The 19,050-nt window shown below is 39.4% G+C and overlaps 3 long non-coding RNA genes across 4 annotated transcripts; 1 reads left to right on the forward strand and 2 right to left on the reverse strand.

Moving 5' to 3' along the window:
* Positions 1–3,205: 3,205 nt before the first annotated feature.
* LOC143140858 (uncharacterized) lies at positions 3,206–5,151 on the reverse strand. 2 transcript variants are annotated; one of them, XR_012990690.1, is made up of 5 exons: positions 5,043–5,151; positions 4,753–4,854; positions 4,512–4,604; positions 3,912–3,955; positions 3,206–3,296 (listed from the first exon to the last, which is right to left on the reverse strand). It is a non-coding gene; the product is annotated as an uncharacterized LOC143140858 (long non-coding RNA). The 2 variants fall into 2 exon arrangements; XR_012990689.1 differs by having other exon boundaries at positions 4,716–4,854.
* A 9-nt stretch (positions 5,152–5,160) lies between these two features.
* On the reverse strand, positions 5,161–7,943 carry LOC143140864 (uncharacterized). The gene is made up of 3 exons (XR_012990691.1): positions 7,595–7,943; positions 7,005–7,218; positions 5,161–5,200 (listed from the first exon to the last, which is right to left on the reverse strand). It is a non-coding gene; the product is annotated as an uncharacterized LOC143140864 (long non-coding RNA).
* Positions 7,944–8,033: 90 nt separating this feature from the next.
* On the forward strand, positions 8,034–10,294 carry LOC143140871 (uncharacterized). Its single transcript, XR_012990695.1, has 2 exons — positions 8,034–8,954; positions 9,178–10,294. It is a non-coding gene; the product is annotated as an uncharacterized LOC143140871 (long non-coding RNA).
* The last annotated feature ends 8,756 nt before the right edge of the window (positions 10,295–19,050 follow it).

Raw genomic sequence — 19,050 nt, forward strand, 5'->3', positions numbered from 1 at the left:
ATATTTATATGTTGCTTTGAACAGCAAATATTAGGATAATGAGCCTCCTTATTCTTCAGCCAAGCAGGTAGGCCTACGGGGCGTTGCCTAGCAACAAGGGTCAGAAGTAGCCTACTGTACACGTTTTTCGATATTTTGTGGAATTATACTTCTTTTCATTGAATGCCAATGAGTCATGTACTAACTTGCTTTAACTATTTCTCTACATATTATACCCAGCAAAAGTCGTCTGTGCCAGTGTTTTGCATCCTAACAATAATTTGTTTATGTTTTAATACAAAGCCGTTTTAATGAACTACAAATTCGGCGCCATTGTTATAAAGCAGCGTTGAAATGAACGCTACACGTCATGGGGCATGTAGTCTAATTACAGAAATAGCTATAATTTCAAAATTACAAAAATATTTGTATATATAACATGAGAAACATGCTTGAATTATTAAGATGTATCACCTGCTTGACTATAAAGTCAAAAACTTGCAACATTTGTAATATTTTTAAATACATGTTATTTTCCCATTTTTGCACATGAGGTAGCCTACATATATCATTGCATATATCAGATAAAAGCACAATATAGATGTTATGAGGTGCTTGGTTTGATCCATGAACTTGTGTGCATCCAAAATCTCTTATTGCAAAATCCTTAGAGAAGCTGATTAAAGCTGAGCTCCTAATCAAGGTGCAACCTCTCTTGGATCCTTCCCAGTTTGCCTATAGGGCCAAGAGGGGGGTGCAGGATGCTACCATCACTCTACTAAGTCTTCTCTATAAACACCTGGAGGAAAGTGGGAATCATGCAAGGTTGCTCTTTGTAGATTTCTCCTCGGCATTTAACACCATCCAACCCCACCTACTGATTGAGAAACTACTGAACAACTTTAGCCTTGACCCAAGCCTGATTGGTTGGCTACTTGATTTCCTCAGCAGAGTTCAGAGAGTGAGGGTAAATAAAGTGCTGTCCAGTGGCCTAACATCATCCACAGGCTCACCTCAGGGGTGTGTTCTCTCCCCCCTGTTGTACATACTGTACAACAATGACTGCCGCAGCCAGTATGACAACAGGCACATTCTAAAATTTGCAGATGACTCTGTAATTGTCAGTCTCCTGAATTCCCATGAGAATGAGCATGGCCCTGTTATCAATGAATTTGTGTCATGGTGTGAAGATGCTTTTTTGCATCTGAACATCAGTAAAACCAAGGACATGTCCATAGATTTCAGACGCCTTCCCCCTGTTCCAAAGCACAGTGTCATCAACGATCAAGATGTTGAAATTGTATCATCTTACAAGTACCTAGGCACCTTGATTGATGACCGGCTTAAGTTCGACCTGAACACCACCTCGGTGTGCAAGAGAGGGCAACAAAGACTCTCTGCACTTAGGAAACTGGCTAAGTTTCAGGTGGACAAAACATTGATGGCATTGTTTTACAAAGCTTTTATTGAGTCAATCCTCATTCTCCATTATCTGCTGGTATGGAAATGTCACCATCAGAGACAAAAATGCACTTTCCAAGATAGTAAATGTGGCCAGTAAGATAGTGGGAGTGAAGTTTGTTAGTCTCACCGAATATTTTAATAAGCAGGTGTTCAACAAAGCGATACAAATATATCAAGACACAAGCCAACCCCTGTATTCTGAATACGTGCTGCTGCCACCTGGCTTGCGTCTGTTGGCATCCTATTGCTTTTAAACAGAGGTACAAAAATTCCTTCATCCCCTTTTCTATTCAAGTACTGAATGTACACAACAGGAAAAGATAGATTTGTCCATTTAGTGACCCCCCCCCCCCCCCCCCATATTCATTCACTTCCTCCTCTTATATCTAACTTATTTAATTAAGTTTTATCTTGGTTTTACTGACTTTTTAGGCATTGTCAGACCTATTTATGTCGTGTGGTATGTGATCCTGTCTGCAATCAAATTGCCCATTTGGGACAAAGAAATAAACTGAACTTGAAAACTGTCAAAAAATGCAGCCGAATAGCTGTGTGGATGGTACTTTACAGGGCTGTCGCGTAGGTCAAAACTGACCAGCAGAACTGACCATGTCATGCAAATTATGTTTATTTCATATCAAAACACTTGCATCAGATAAAAGCACAATATAGATGTTATGAGGTGCTTGGTGTACTCAAGTAAATGTACTCCGTTACTGTCTGGCTCTGACTGCGCTGTAGTAGAATTTGCTATATGCACATGATGGGAATGCTCTATGTGTCTCTGCTGTCTTTGAAATGGCAGGTTATCTTTTGTGTGTATTCCTGTTTTGCTTTACTGATGCTAGGGGAAAGTTTGGCTCTCGTTGTTCTCAGATCGATCAGTTTCATCCTTGGCTCTGAAGGCGTTCTCGGCAGCCTATGGACATCTCCTGTCATGTCTTCCAGTTAGCCGGGTCTTTGTGTGTGTCACATCATCGATGCACTTACTGATGTAAGAAGTAACAGGAGCTCCCATGCCACAAGGCACCTGGACCCTCTAGACCACAGTCAAAAACAACAGCAAGTATACTACAATAGCAACAATGACTTAAAACAAATATCAAAAGCAGTAATTACTCTGTGGCACTTTTAAATGTTTAGTGAATGAAAGTTCTTCTGCCAGTTTGTCCTAACAACTGCAATACAAGAAGTAGTGGGAGACAAGCTAACAACACACAACACGGTGATTCTTTGTTGAGAAAACAGGGTGGTAAAACATGTGTGATACTTCCTATTCAATATGGCAACTGTTTGAATGGGAGCAGGAGGTAGTAAGGACCTAGTACTTCAGAGTAATATTGACTTCATAGATCATAACCTGGTACAGTATCCAGTAATAATTTGAATAATGGACAATAGTTGGAAAGGCATGTGCATCATTTACACAATGGTCAAAGCTGTACATGTGTCTGGTGTTTCGGGATAACTAATGTCATCAAGGCAAAATATGGGTTGATTTGTCAATATTTTATTATGTTAACTTTGCCAGGTGTGGATCTAGTTTGAGATGCAATAAAGTGTGTTCAAATCTCTTTGTGCCAACACCCCTCCCCTGCAAACAATTCAGCTTTAACAATATCATGCTATGATAGGTTCAAGGATGAAGGTTTAACATTTTGATGTTATTTCAGTAGTAGTCTTTATTAACTTATATTATATAAAAAAATACAAAAGAACAACACTCAGCTAAAACATTTGTTGACTGTTGAGTGAGTGAGTGAGTGAGTGAGTGAGTGAGTGAGTGAGTGTGTGTGTGTGTGTGTGTAGATCTTTATCTTGCAGGCTCCCAGGTTGGCAGACAGGTTTTCCCGCTGAGAAAAAAGGGGGAAGATGGTTAGTGAAAAAGACTGTAACCTGTATTCCAGTTTGATTAGATATTCTAGTGGAGGGATGTTTAGATTAACCAATGTCATAATAGTGTTACAACTAATAAAATATCTGAATACTCCACAGTATGGAAATAAAAAAAACTGGGCCCTGACATTCTGAATTGACAAAAGTTACATTATCAACATCTCAGGTTAGTACATTTACAAGTTCAGAGTGCAAATGAATAAAAAATAGTTTATAGCTTACACTCACCCCAGACAACACTCTACTACCAATTGCCATAAAACCCTACTGTTCATACTTGAATTTCCCCTTGGGCCTACTGTTCATACTTGAATTTCCCCTTGGGGATCAATAAAGTATCTTTCTATCCATCTAAAACATCAGGTACACAGGAGTGTTACAATATAAACTGATTTACGGTATATATGTTTACATGTAGCCTGCAGTACCGGTATATAACTAAATTATAGCATAGACTATAATAACTAAATCTGGTACATTTACATGTCCTACAGTATATGTATGGCTGCTGGAACAACGTAATTTCCCTTTGTGTAATTGTGAGTATCTGGTGTAAAAGATAACCAACTCACCACATTTTGGAAGGCACCCAATCTATTAAGATCTCCATCTTCCCCTGTGGCAGGCAAACAAAGACATAGAAAAATAGTGTCTTGCTTAAAAAGATAACATTGCACTCAACTTAACATTCAAATTTTAACACTTCACATCAGTGACTATCAGCGTTTTGTAGATACGTAACACTTTTTATGATGTTCAGTTAATATCTCCTCATGGTCCACTCACTTTACATTCCCTATACGAGCTGTAAAACATCCTGGTCAATTTACACAGTCCCATAAACTGGAACATAGAGTAACTGCAGACAAACATTCTGGGGTTGGTAGCATCTCTAACAATACTAAAACATGCCGTGAATATTTTTCAGAGAATACTTTATATTATATTTATATATAATATAGGGGTGAGTTATCTCTGGCGTGTCTTGTTCGGGATTTTGAACATAAACACAAAGATGAACAAACGCATTATCTGGTACGATTACTCATACTGACAGTTACTGATCACTGATTTCAATTATTCCGCAGTGCCATTATACATTTTTAAAAGTGATCAAAAAGTACTGTTACATCATCCATTGTTTTATTTGCAATTTTGTGTATGGAAATAACCTTTGTCTTTCTCTTTTTTAGTACTCTTCTGTACTGCTGCTTGTACATAGGGCTGTTGTGGGGGCACTCGTTCTTCACTTCCTTTTCTAGAAACTGTTTGACATAAGCAAATAGTAGTATGTTAATCAAAATGTTAACATACATACAGAACACAAATAACAAGCATATCATCATACAGTGTACAGATTAGGGCCTGTATCTTACATTCTCCGCAACTGACTTTCTTCCCTAACGCAATTACCATTGCTAATCTACACTTGGTGGAAAGCCACATTTTCTGACATGAAGATGGCCTCCTCTCATTGACCCGGCAAATTGTTTGGATCGGTCAGCGCTTTCTTTCCTGAAAGAATACAAGCAACACAAACAATACACAATGTACAATAAGGTCAAATGTGAAATGTAGGAGTGATGTCATGATATTTTTCTGTACATTTTGTTATTTGATGTCATCTAATTTTCAGTGTCCCACATTTTTTCAGAATTGGGGTTGTATAGAGACGTTATAATGTATAGAAAATGTGGAATCACCTTTAACCATTAAGGTGAAAATGTCCTTAATGTTATTGAGGCATTTACTTTCCCCCCCACTTAACCTCAGGCCCTGAGGGAGAAGCATTTGTGGGTTTCTCTTTGGGTATTCAAGAAGGGAGGACGGGACTCCAGCCCACAGCATTGAGCTTCTCAATCTGAAAAAAAAAAAAACCCTGTTACTTTAAAAAAACATTTATAAATTGTGCCAGTGATATATGTTTACGTTTATGTATTTAGCAGACGCTTTTATCCAAAGCAACATACATATAAATTACAACACGCTACGGGCTAGCAGATGCTACGGGAATGCACTAGTTGAGAATGTACTAGTTGAGAATGTACTTGTTGAGAGTGTATGTGGGAAAGGTGTGAAAATATGTGCGTGGGTTTGGTGTGCATGTCTATTTGCATGTGTGCATGATTCATGTATGAACGTGTCACTACAGGAGCATAGTAGAGGTATTACTCATTTTGACACTTCATTCTTAAAGGTTGTATCAGTGATCCTGGCGGATATTGCCTGTGTTTTTGTTATTGTTTATGTTCAAATTTCTTAGCAGACGTTTTTGTCCGATATATAACTCATTTTATATTTTGTCTGAGGACCAAACAAGACACACAAGAGATAACTCAACCTTACCACCAGTATTCATTTTTAAAAAATCCATGCAATGCTTGGTTATTGTTAGTGGTGTACTACCAACCACAATGTTAATGTCCGGTAGACTCCGCGGTTTGTGGTGCATGGGCTGCGTAAAAATACCAGTCTTTTTCAGCGCCTAGAATGACAGGAGAGCTAGCCGACCATGAGAAAATATTAGCTGAACATTATAAAAGTGTTTTGTCTTTACAAATCGCTCATCATCACTGATACAACCTTTAACCTAACATTAGTACTATGGTAATGTAACCAGGGCCTGTGCTAGCCATTTGGGTGCCCAAAGCACAAATGCATGGTGCCACTCTGGTGCCCCCGCTATTTTGGATACTTTATATTGTTGGTTGGTTTAATAGGCCTACTGTTGGCAATGAAAAGTCGTAAATCTACTATGGGTCTCCAACGTCGCTCTGTCAGTAGCCTGGCTGCCTGCCCCTTCTGAAGGCTAAAGCAGTAGGCTACCTTTAAACATAATTGTTGCTGAGAGGAATCCCAGCCTACGAATTCAATAACAAAATAAATCATGCATAATTAAAAATTACCTTGATTTAGGCTACTTGGGTATGGCATAAGGCTTGGCTACACACAGTAAGGTTAATGTGCAAAAAATGAATGAAGTGGCTATTGGCTCGCAAATAAACAGCGGATGGAAAACCTGACACAGTTTGAACTAAATTTAAACTGAACATTGAAGCATAAAATACCAATCATATTTGATATTGGCCATGAGTTCCAACATTGAGCAATATAATCAAACAATCCAAAAGTTAATTAGGCATAAATCCAAACTAGACCGAGAATCTTCTGCTTTTGATACCATGCCACTCCAAATGTGTCTCACCATAAAACGCAGGAAAAAATACCTTAGGCCTGTTGTCCATGAAGGCATGCCTGGCAAATTGATATTTTATGAAGATGTAACTGGTTGCTTTGCTTTCATTAATGGTTTAGCTAGTCAAGTTTGCAAGGAAGAGACATAACGTGTGAACAGGCCACAATATCCAGTAGGGACGCGCTCACACAGATGCGGTAGCGGGCAGGAGAACTGTTAGCACAGGCTTTACATAAAATTATTCAACAGAAGCCTTATAAGAAATAAATGCCTGCCTCGAATAAAGGCCTGTGGTTTGCACAACCTAAGTAGCCTAAATAAAAGACCCGCCACAATTTGAGGATTTGCGGCATGATGATTTTCTACGAGCTATATTTTTTTGGTGCCCCCCAGGCACTTGGTGCCCCACGCGCAGTGCATGTTCTGCTTGTGCGGAGCACCGACACTGAATGTAGCACAAATGACTTACCAGAATAATAGCATCATCCATCAGATGGGAGGTCAGTTGATTCTTTTTGGTATTGGCCTCCCAGGTTTCCTTTTTTTCATTGAAGCTTTCTAGTTGTTTTTTTTGCCTCAGCTTCTGTGGCTGTGGTGCCGTGCATACTGGGCATATTTTGCACCCATTAAAAATGGATGCAAGACATGCAGGGCATTTTTTTTTTTAACCCTCCCATGACAGGCTGCAAAAAATCAACAAGAAAAGCATACCGGTAATTAGAATTGCTATTGTTCAAAAATACAAATTCCTCAGTTGTTTAGAGAGATTGAACCATTAAACAACATGTTCAGTCTTTCAACTCAGTTGTAATAAAGGCAATCCTGTAATAAACAAGATTTCATCTATTTCAAGACTGATATTTGGGACCAACTCAGGGTATCTAGTATAACACTATGCGATTTGCTGTTCCTACATTAAACGGGGGTGATTGATGATTCGGTGTTCCCCCAATGCCAATTGGATATTTAACAGAATCCGATTCTCTTCAGGTTAACAATAATAAAGTAACAATTTAGTGTCTTTCAAATTTGTGAAAATAAAAATCTTGGAATACTTACTATATGAGAATAAAAAAGGTTGAGTGTGTGTGTCTGTGTGTGTGTGTGTGTGTGAGAGAGAGAGAGAGAGAGAGAGAGACAAGCATGTATCTCGTAAATTATCTGTAACAAAGACAAAAAACATTATTAGAATGATATTTTATCTCTACATTATTAGCAAAAATGATAGATATGATATGATTACTAGTTACATGTTCTACAAGAATAGAATCTCCTTGACTCTAATCGCCTGACCATCAAATTGCTCAGTAACCATTCATGTTATATTCTACACAAGAATGATTGAAGCACATGCGTACATTGCATACACATAAGATATCATATCCACTTGGCGCCTACTACTACTACTTTTGCATACCCCCCCCCCCCCCAAAAAAAAAAACAACCCCTGCTGATCTGCACCATCTATCTATCATAATATATAAAGCAACAATCGACCTGTAGTAAGTAGTAAGAACCATAGTAGACGACGTAACCAACCCTGATGACGGAACACGCAGAGGACAGATGGATGAGAGGTAGCCATTAAACGATCCCATAACATTGCTGTGGGATACCATACCATAGCATTGCTGGAATCTACAATTGCACATTACTGGACAACGTTATGTGGTACAGTGGAAAGTGAAGTGTTGTGGAGTTAGCCTACAACAGAGCGGCCTGTGGTGAAGTGCTATGATGACCGCAATCATCTGTGTTGTTATTATTCGTGAATTTACATGTAGCCTAATGCTAATGTGTCAGCACAGATTCTTTCGAACACCCGTTAAGTTATCTGGTGATAAAGCTTTTGAATGCCAACGGTATTGTTATGTGAGGCTAGCATTGTAATTGTTATAAAAGGATAACGTTACATTGTAGTCGTATGTTAAGTGTGTTTGGATGAAGCATCTGCTAATCATACACATAGCTAACGGTATATGGACTCTACAGCCCATTATGATGTGGTGAAGTGACTGTGCTGTGGCAGAGACTGTAGCGTGTGTGCTTTACATGAGAGAGGTCAGGGGTTCAAGACTGAGTCGATGGGTGTGAGGTGAGTAGCCTATGCCTGTGGAGTGGGGTTTGTGTTGTATCTTGTCTGATCACAAGCTATGTTTAGCAGGTGTATAAGTTAGACTACTCTCAGTTATTATATGATCTTGATATTTGAACACATAGCTGAATTATGTTGGTACAATGACATTGGAGAATGCTGCTGTTGAGTAGCCTCTCGCTTGGAGAACTTTAAGACCTCTGGGACTTACGTGAACATGCAGAGTGCTGTGGTCAGTGTCAAAATGTGACATGATTTTCACTGATTTAACTTGTCCTTCATGGCCCAGGTATGGGTAGGCCTGTCATGGGAGGCGGAAAAATGGTAAGTTGCCTTTGCTTTGTGACCTTTCAATCTGTGTATGTATCATGGGGAGAAAGTGATGGTGGGAAAGTTAAGTACATTTACCCCCTCACCCCCACCAAACTAAAAGAAATGTAAAAAACATAAACAAAAGGGGAAAAAACAGGTAATGTGGCAGGGAATTGTGGGGTTTGGGTGTTTAGGGGCCAAACATATGTTCAACTAATTCCCAGTGTGCTTCCAGGCCAGCAGGAAGGTGTGCAGCAGCCACTGGAATGACCTCTTCCACCTCCTCCACTAACAGCTCCTCATCAGCCGGCAGTGGGATGTGATCCTGTAGGGCCATGTTGCAGAAGCGCCGCCACCAAAACTACACTGCACGCCTTTGCAAGATGGAGCTTCAGGCCACCAGCGGATTTGCTCACACACCTTTCCACATGCCCAGGGCCCTCTCCACAACAACGCGGGTCCGGCTATGGGCGTTGTTGTACCGTGCCTCTGCCTCGCTGTTGGGCTCCTAGATGGAGCAGTTGACATGCTTGTATTATCATAGGGGGTTGATGGAATAAAGTAGGTCTTGAAATGTCAGTGCACTCAGGGAATATAGACATGCATTTGAACAGTATATACTTTGCTACTGTCTCAGCAGCACCTACAGTAACACTGTGTGTGTGTGTGTGTGTGAGTGTGAGTGTGTATGTGTGTGTGTGTGTGTGTGTGTGTTGGTACAGCTGGCGCAGATCCTTCAACCATTTGAGCATTGAAACATTTGTGCTATGTGAACTGTCATTTTGTGGTTGTGATTCAACACACAACTTCATAACTACAATGGATGAAAAGTAATGGTAAAAAAACTGTATCTGTGCATTTAAAATATCATGAAATACTTGTGTGTGGTAACAGTATTCAATTTTCAGTGTCACATAACAAGGGCAACATTGGAAAAATGCTGCATAAAGGCATGAAAAACTTCCAGTGAAATGAAGGGCAATCAAAAAGTAAAGTATTCATTTATATAGCGCTTTTAGAACAGAGTGAAACCCAAAGCACTTACATAACAACATGTTCAACATTGTTCATATTACATATCCATATTTATTCTGCTCTTACTGTAAGGTAACTGATAAGATACTGCACATATTTATATTTCATTTATATTACTCTAAACCACCTTCTGCAAACCAACTGTATTGTCTACACTGCACTATATTTATTGTCCTGTCTATGCACCACCTGTCTATACTTTATATATCACATTGCACTTTTCTGCCTTTTTGGCACTTCTGGTTAGATGCAAACTGTATTTGGTTGTATTTGTATTTGTGCTCTGCACAATGACAATAAAGTTGAATCTAATCTAACCATGCCAATTTGCATATACATAATATACATTTATCCTAAGCCTAGGCTAGTAAGCATATGGTCTCCAATCAGTAGTTAAAACTAGGACTACAGGTTCTAAACGATCATAGGAATATTTAGTGACTGAGCCTATCCAAGATTCCAACATCATTATTAATTTATCATTATCTAGGCTCGAACCTACGACTACAAGATCCGAAATGCAGAGGTCTATCCTTTCACGCCACCTTGTCACGCTACAACAAATGAAAATATTGGCCAGTATTTAGCCTGGCTATTCGGTGTGTTTCATTAAATGTGTAACTTATTTGTTCACATGTGCTCGGTTGGCGATTTATGCTTCACTGATTAGGCTCATTAGTAGGCTACGTTCAATAGACTGTGACGTTATTATTAAAATTATCATTATTATGCCTATTATTTTTAATAGCCTAATATATATATATTTTTTTAAAGCATACATAGCCTAGGGCCTATTGAAATTACTGCCTATTGTTGTAATAAGTATTATCATTATTATTATTATTATTATTATTATTAATGATATTATAACTGCTGGGCCCAGGAAACGTCATGCAATGTCAAATTTCATTCATTTTGCGTGACTTCATGCGTTCGGCTCTAACCGACAGAGCCCGACATTCTCCGAACACATCTGCAACCATTGTAGTCTGAACTATGTTGGTTGAAACCAACATGGTTCAAACTAACAAAGTACTATGTAAGTACGGCGGCTTTGGGGAACAGTCGTAACTTACATGTTAGTTAGTTGAACGATGCATCGTACCACGTTAGTAAAAAGCTAACCTCCGTAGTTGTACGGGAAACGCACCCCAGGATGAAACCATTTGGCTTAGCTAGCTGCTAATGTGGCATCCAAAAGCCCATGTCTGGTTGCCCAGTTGGCAAGTAGCTGCTACTTCAGAAAGTTAATGTTGAGCCCTGAACACAAAATTTTGCTGGCGCAGAAATTAGGTGGAAGCGTGTTACACATATATGCAAATTGTGCCACATAGCTGGCGATGCCAAAAGTACACGTCCAAATCAATGTAAATAAACCAACAGCAGAGTTCCGAATTAGCTAATCTATCTAGCTAGCAGAGGCTCTGGCTAAGTACGTTGCATTTTATTTTGATGCAACAAAGAATTGTATTATGTCAGTCTCTTTCAAATACAGCTCTTACAGTGGAGTTCGAAATAAACAAATAGGAGGACATAATTGTTTTGGCCAAAACTCAATTTTAGACATGTTAAATGCCTATGCATTTCTCTTGCTTATTAGACCCTTGTACTTACTGCTCGGAATCTCGCCCAGGCAATGGTTTCTGGGATCGTCGCACACAGTGACGCGATGCACAAAATTGCGCCAAAATATCAATAGCAATGAAAAAGTACAGTCTTAATATTTTATATCCTTGCTCAAATTTGTAAAATAATGAGCATACATCTCCGAATGAAAGAAACTTTTCTGCAGTAGTGTATTACATTTATAACAACTTCATAATCAGTATTGAGACGAAAGAACTAGTGCTATCAGTAAGCTATTCTTTTTAAGTTGACATTCTCTGGGGATACGCTTCTGACATGGGCTTTGTTTACCTAGCAACGGTTACTATGCCTCGCTGAAATGAGAAGTGAGAACGTTTTTATTAAATATCCCACTTAAATGAGGGCATAATTTAAGCCAACGGCAAATATGCAGTCCTGAAACGACTGTAATTATTCAATATCCATGTATCCCAAAGTTATAAAAGTCAGTTGACCGAAATCTGTACTCAGTTGTTGAAACGGGGGATCCGTGTGTGGGCCACGGAATATATTGTCATTAACTTGCATTGGAACGAAATCCGTGTGTGTTTCACGGAAATGTCAACTTCCGTTGAGCGAAATCTGCACTCAGTTGTTGAAACAGGGATGGAATGCAACACCTGACAGGCTAACATTACATAAAAATCGAACTGAATGTATCAAAAGTGTGTTTCCCAATAAGATAACAACATCCGTTGAGCGAAATCTGCACTCAGTTGTTAAACGGGGATCCGTGAAATAGCCACGGAATATATTGTCATTAACTTGCATTGGAACGAAATCCGTGTGTGTTTCACGGAAATGTAACTTCCGTTGAGCGAAATCTGCACTCAGTTGTTGAAACAGGGATGGAATGCAACGCCTGACAGGCTAACATTACACAGACACTAAAAAAGGCAATAAAAATCGAACTGAATGTATCAAAAGTGTGTTTCCCAATAAGATAACAACGTCCGTTGAGCGAAATCTGCACTCAGTTGTTTAAACGGGGATCCGTGAAATAGCCACGGGATATGAGTGTCATTAACTTGCATTGAATCGAAATCCGTGTGAGTTTCACGGAAATTTCAGTGATTCCGTGGGCCCACCACGGATTTTGAGTTAAGCGTCCGTGGCTATTTCACGGATTCCCGTGAGACCAGGTTGGTTAGTTCAATCAACCCTGTGTTAGATAACCTAGTTGTGCGCGTTCACGGCGAACTTATAAAGGCATCATCTATTGAGAGTCGAAACCATGAGTGAAACCGGCGAAACGAATAGCACCGTATTTTTCAGAGGCGGAGTAGTCGAGGCTTACGAGAAGAGAACTGTAATAACAAAAAAAGAGCAATACTTAAGCGTCTGCGTCCGAGACCTTGCTTGGCAGAGAATAGCCTAACTGACCGTGTAAATGCGTACGTTTAGGATAGCCTATTTAATGTAAAAAGCACAATTAAATAATTCACTGGACATCACGTATTGTATTGACTGCTTTGAATGATGCTTTCTTAAACTAGCCTACCTTGTCACAGATTGAGTGGGCCATAGAATTCTTTGAGTATCCCAAATGTAATTTTCTATTTTAACGCGGGTTCTGCAGCTGTGGGCCAAGTTAAACTTTTGCGCTCCATCATCGGAAGGGTGAATGTCGGAAAGCATGGGTAGTCTATTGGACACATTTCGGTGCACATTTGGAAAATTGAATAAGTGATGCTGACCTGCCAGTTGGTGAAACTACACTTTAATGATCCTCGTGGGTTTGTGTCCAGGAAAACGAATGAAGTTGCGCAGGAACTGCTTTAGCGCAAGGCAAACACGCACCGACCGACCCGATATGCTCTGCGTCTCCAACACTAAAAAAACTCCAGTCGGGGAGAGCGTGTGTAGCCTATTAAAAAATTATTTTATCCCAAATGCCATCAGCATTCTTAACCAAACTTAGTGACAACATGCATACCCGACTGAGCTGTACAGCTATATTTAAACTTGTTTATTAATTTTCCCCTTTTTTGTACTGTACTTGTTTTAATTATATCTTCAATCTTCGATGTTGTTTGTCCATCTGTCTGGTGAGCCAAACACAAATGTCTATGGTGTAGGCTAGCTAGCCTACATTAAAGATTTTATTCTATTCTAATCCACCATGCGTAATGTAGGGATGGAGAATGCTTTTCAAGTAGCCTATATTTAGGATTCAGCTGAAAAACTCTAGCGCTCTTGAAAAACTTGTTTGGAAAAGAATGGATAGGCTATCATGTGATGTCGTGGTCTTATCGCCCTCTCACGGTGATTGCACGGATGAATATTACATGATTTTGTGCTTCTTTGTCAATCGGACCTTCGTCAAAATGAAACGCCATTGTGTGACAAGTGTAAAAATAGTGGCCTGATTGAACATGCACTGAAATAACAGAACATAATTGAACATAACCTGAACAAAACCTACCCCCTACCAGGTTAAGTTCAGAGCCTATGTTACCAGTTACTTACATAGCCTGATAATTTTTGAGCTTTCTGGAACTGAAATCCCAGGTTTATCGTTTACTCTGGGTTTACATACCCAGTTCAGTTCAGAGCCTATGTTACCGTAGTTACTTACATAGTCTGATCATATTTGAGGGTTCTGGAACTGAAATCCCAGGTTTACCGCTAACTCTGGGTTAACATACCCAGTTAAACCAATAAACCTGCTTTCTGGAATACCCCTCAGGTGGGCTGACATTTACAAAAGATTAAATATGAATAATAACAAAATATCAAATAATAATATAATACAGAATACAAAATGCCTACATAAGAAATAAGATAACATAAAGAGTTTGTGTGTGTGCGTGTCTGTGTGTGTGTGTGTGTGTGTGTGTGTATTATGTGAAAGTGAGCCTTTGTTACGTGCCAGTCTAGGGTTAAACACGCAACAAGGGGTTAAGGTTGAAGACCTCCAAAAAGGCGGATGAACTAAATAGCAATCAAATTTAAGGTGTTAGTAAGGTTACGGTGATAGTCTTCCTGGAGATGCACTTCTGACAAAACATGTGGAAGCGCACTTGGGAGAAGTTTTAAGAACAAAAGAGGAAGCCAATGAAAAAGGAGAACAATCATGTCTATAAAGAAGCTTCTAAATCAGATATGATGTCAGGACTCACTCTTATGATTGTGTGTGTGTCTGTGTGTGTGTGTGTGTGTGTGTGTGTGTGTGTGTTATGTGAAAGTGAGCCTTTGTTACGTGCCAGGGGTTAGACACGCAACAAAAGTGTTGAGGTTGAAAACCTTCAAAAAGGGGGATGAACAAAATAGCGATCAAATTTAAAGTGTTTATTTACAAAAAGGTGAACGACAGGGCAACCGTCGCCGTTGCATCACTCTAATCAGCCCCTTTCTATTTTTCAGGGCGATTTTGATACGTCATAATAGAAAGCAGCTGTCTGGTCAGTGTAGCTCCACTGAATTGATGTGTGATCACGTCACTAGTAGTGTGTGTAGTAAAGCGATTAACAGAATTCCACCGTTGCGTTTGACTGTCGCATCGCCAGCCGTGTGTGACAGCCTTTACTGTCTGAATTCTGAAACAATTCTTATCATCTAGGTTTGAGCATTAGGTGAAGCAAGGCAAGTTTATTTATAAAGGACATTTCATACAGGGGTACAGTAATTCAATGTGCTTTGCATAAACAAAAGCAAATAATAAATTAAAAATCAAATGGCAATAGTTAAAAGTAGTTTAAAAAGTAAAGTACACAAAGTGGAATAATTAAAGGACAGAATGTGTCACAATGTCTGATTGTTGTCAGAAGTGCATATCCAGGAAGACTATCACCGTAACCTTACTAACACCTTAAATTTGATTGCTATTTAGTTCATCCGCCTTTTTGGAGGTTTTCAACCTCAACCCTTTTGTTGCGTGTCTAACCCCTAGACTGGCACGTAACAAAGGATCACTCATTTTTTAAATGTTTACTTCAGCCAAAAAAAAAATGGTATAGAAGTATTGATTTATTTTTTGTTGTAAAGGAATTCTGAGTCTATTTATTACTCCCTCCAAAACTGAATGGGCAAAAGTGAAAAGAGGTACAGGAAGCCACTAGTCTTCTATAAATAGTTAATTCTCATAAGGAAGCTTATTTACTTAAATAGTATGTCTTCCTGAATCACTTTCTAATAATTACTGTGCTCATACATGTGCATATTTTGAACATGTATGTTCCAATCTGTCATCATGCTCATCTAATGTCAGAGCACTTATCATTCCTTTTACTGAAGCACAAGGTTAAGTTGGTAGCTGTGTTTCAGTAATCAGATATTGTGACGCATTCTGTCCTTTAATTATTCTACTTTGTGTACTTTACTTTTTAAACTACTTTTAACTATTGCCATTTGATGTTTTTATTTATTATTTGCTTTTGTTTATGCAAAGCACATTGAATTACCCCTTTTTGGAGGTTTTCAACCTCAACCCCTTGTTGCGTGTTTAACCCCTAGACTGGCACGTAACAAAGGCTCACTTTCACTAACCTGACTCTCGCCAGATGAATTTCTTTCCGCTTAGCTCCGCCTAGCTTCACTCACATCCATCTGGGACCTCTTCCATTGAGAGTGATTTCTGCACCAGATTTTATGGTACAGCCAATCAGGACGCAGGGCGGGAGTTTCATAGATGTGACATAGCGTAGAAGCGACTGTGAGACTGTTATCAGCGTCACGGGTTGGCTTCGATGTGAGTGGTTGAAGTAGCACGTCAATAGATGATGGACAAGTGGCTTATTCAATCATATGCAAGCATTTTTTGATTAGGCCCAGCCTTCTGAAGCAACACTCCAATGGATTGGTCCCAGATGGATGAGTGGAGCTAGGCGGAACGAAATTCATCTGGCGAGAGTCAGGTTACACTTTCACATCATACACACACAAACACACACACACAAACTCGTTATGTTATCTTATAAGCAGTGGCGTGCACAGACATTTTGGGGGGCAGGTGCTCAGAAGGGGGGGGGGGGCACTTTTTAGCGCATGTGGAACACTTAATTATAAAATTACACGCACATGTTGAATGAAATTTGACTTGTGCTGCAATTAGTAAATCAATAATCAATTAAGACAATAAAGAGACCGAAATGTGTTAATTTATGTTGCCTAACAAAACCTATACAACAGAAAACGTTCGTCTTAACACATAGATTTGCAATTGCAAACTCTACCGAAATTATTTGTAGCCTATGTGGTCGTCCTCACGTTATCTGTCATTGACCTGGGCTACAACGTAAAACTTTATCAGGTGACCAGTCGGCTAAAAATGCTTAGTTGTTTGCTGCTGTATGAGCATTTTACTGCACAACAAAATGATTACACGTTGGGCTTAGAGGGCAAACGGTACGATTTTACTTGATCTGTAAGACAATAAAGAGACCAAACAGTACGAGAAGGAGTTATAGTGGGCTACTGACTGTTGTCATTACATGAATGCAGATGGGCATTTTTCACAGGTAATGGGGAACTTCCCGTTTCTTCTGTCACAAATTAATGTGTTGAATACATGTTGCCTAACAAAACATATACAACAGAAAACGTTCTTCTTAACACATAAATTTGCAAAATCTACCGAAATTATTTGTATGTGGCCGTCACGTTATCTGTCATTGATTTGGGCTACAGCGTAAAACTTTATCTAGCTTTATCTAACTAGTTTATCAGGTGACCAGTCGGCAAAAATGCTTGTTTGGTGCTGAATGAGACATTTTACTGCACAACAAAATTATTACATGTTGGGCTTAGAGGGCAAACTGTAAGATTTTGCTTGATCTGTATGTTACCTGGCTGATGGGGCACGGGAGAAGCAGCCTGTCAGCGACCATGCCTGCTATCTGAAGACGCTTACTGAACTGCTATGGTGCTGCGCATCTGGCGTGCCCTGCGCGCGACCGCGCGAGTTCACTTGACAAAGGAAGAGAGATAGGCTGGTCGGGTGTGCGCAAGGAGGTGGCTCATTTCGGGGCATTGTTTCAGTCGTTTTTAATGGCTCAGGTTTTTCAAAACCGACCTCAGTAAAATGTTAATAATATTAATAATAATAAAAAAAAAAACAAGTTTCAAAAGGGCATTTTCGTTGATAAAGGGCAAACTTCCTAGGGACAGTTCGTTATTTATAAACGGGATCACCGGAAGGATTTTAAGTGCTTCGATCAAAAGTTGCACGACCCTCCAGCAGCATTTTCAAAAATGACATGACCCTCCCCGGCCAATTGTCGATGTCTTCCGCCGACGCTCTTACGCACTATGAAAACACATTAACACATGCTACCGCCCTAAAACCAACCTCTGCTTTCTGATCTTACACATCACACTTCACCAAGATGGTGGCCATTTCAGTAGATTTACTCACTAACATTGTTGTGGAAACACAATGGAAACTAAATGCACACTTCCTGCAACTGCATTAGCCTACTTGAAAAGTTACTCCTCTAGTAATTATTCACATGAAATAAAACAATAAAGCATTGAGACCATTCAACAAAGCACACTGGGTAATAACAAATTCAACACATGAACTTGTTGCTATGGACTCGTCTCTAGGCTTCCTCAGTCATTGTAAAGCTGTCGAAGCTGAACATTATCCAAAACTCAATTTCTCAGACGAGCGTCAATTTGGGAGCTTGCTACACTCCTTCCTTCTCAAATGACTTGAAAAGGCCGTTTGCACAATTTCACAAACTAGATGTACCGCATAGCGGTACAAAATATGACCGCCGCTCAGTCCTGTACATCCGTTCCGCGAAAATAAATCACACTTCAATTTGTCTCCATATTTTACTCCATCCCCCACTCTTGAAACTTTTGTGTATGCTTGTTTGGCATGCCTGAGTGTGTGTGTGTGCGGCTGCACAGAGAGTAGCCTACTGGTGCTGAAAAGGTGAATAGAATAGCCAAAGAAGATGTAGCATTGTTATAAAACCTTTAACATCTCTAAACAATCACAAGTAGGGCAGTTCATCACAGTTCATCCATTGCAACTGGATTGATGAAAGGTCACTTACACCTGTAGGCTACATTGTATTTGGGAAAAGCAAAAGGTATCAGCATAATGTTATTTATTTATTTATTTATTTATAAACAAAAACATCTCTGTCAGTTCCATGCCATTTTCAACAGCTATCAAAAACAAAGGTCATTTTTGGATGGATGGACTTTTTGTGAATGTTTCTTCTTCTACATAAGATTTTAGTCATCTTTAGTTCATGTAATACTTTATTGTCAATGCACAAATTAAGTAACAGTAGTCTGAAACGTTATTGTTAATGCACAAATTAAGTAACAGTAGTCTGAAACGAAATGCTGTTTTACATCTAGTGAAAATAACTGACATGTCCAAATGGGCCTTGATGAAATGCGTCGCTAGACTGTTCATACACATTTTAACGGGCCAAAGTTGAAGAGCTGTTGTCCGTAATTGTTCGTGCAAATATAGGCTGATTCA

The sequence above is a fragment of the Alosa pseudoharengus genome, unplaced genomic scaffold (assembly GCF_046254945.1).
Source record: "Alosa pseudoharengus isolate Yale_2024_CS ecotype anadromous, Long Island Sound unplaced genomic scaffold, YU_APseudo_1.1 YU_APseudo_1.1_scf_10, whole genome shotgun sequence".
Taxonomy (NCBI): domain Eukaryota; kingdom Metazoa; phylum Chordata; class Actinopteri; order Clupeiformes; family Clupeidae; genus Alosa; species Alosa pseudoharengus.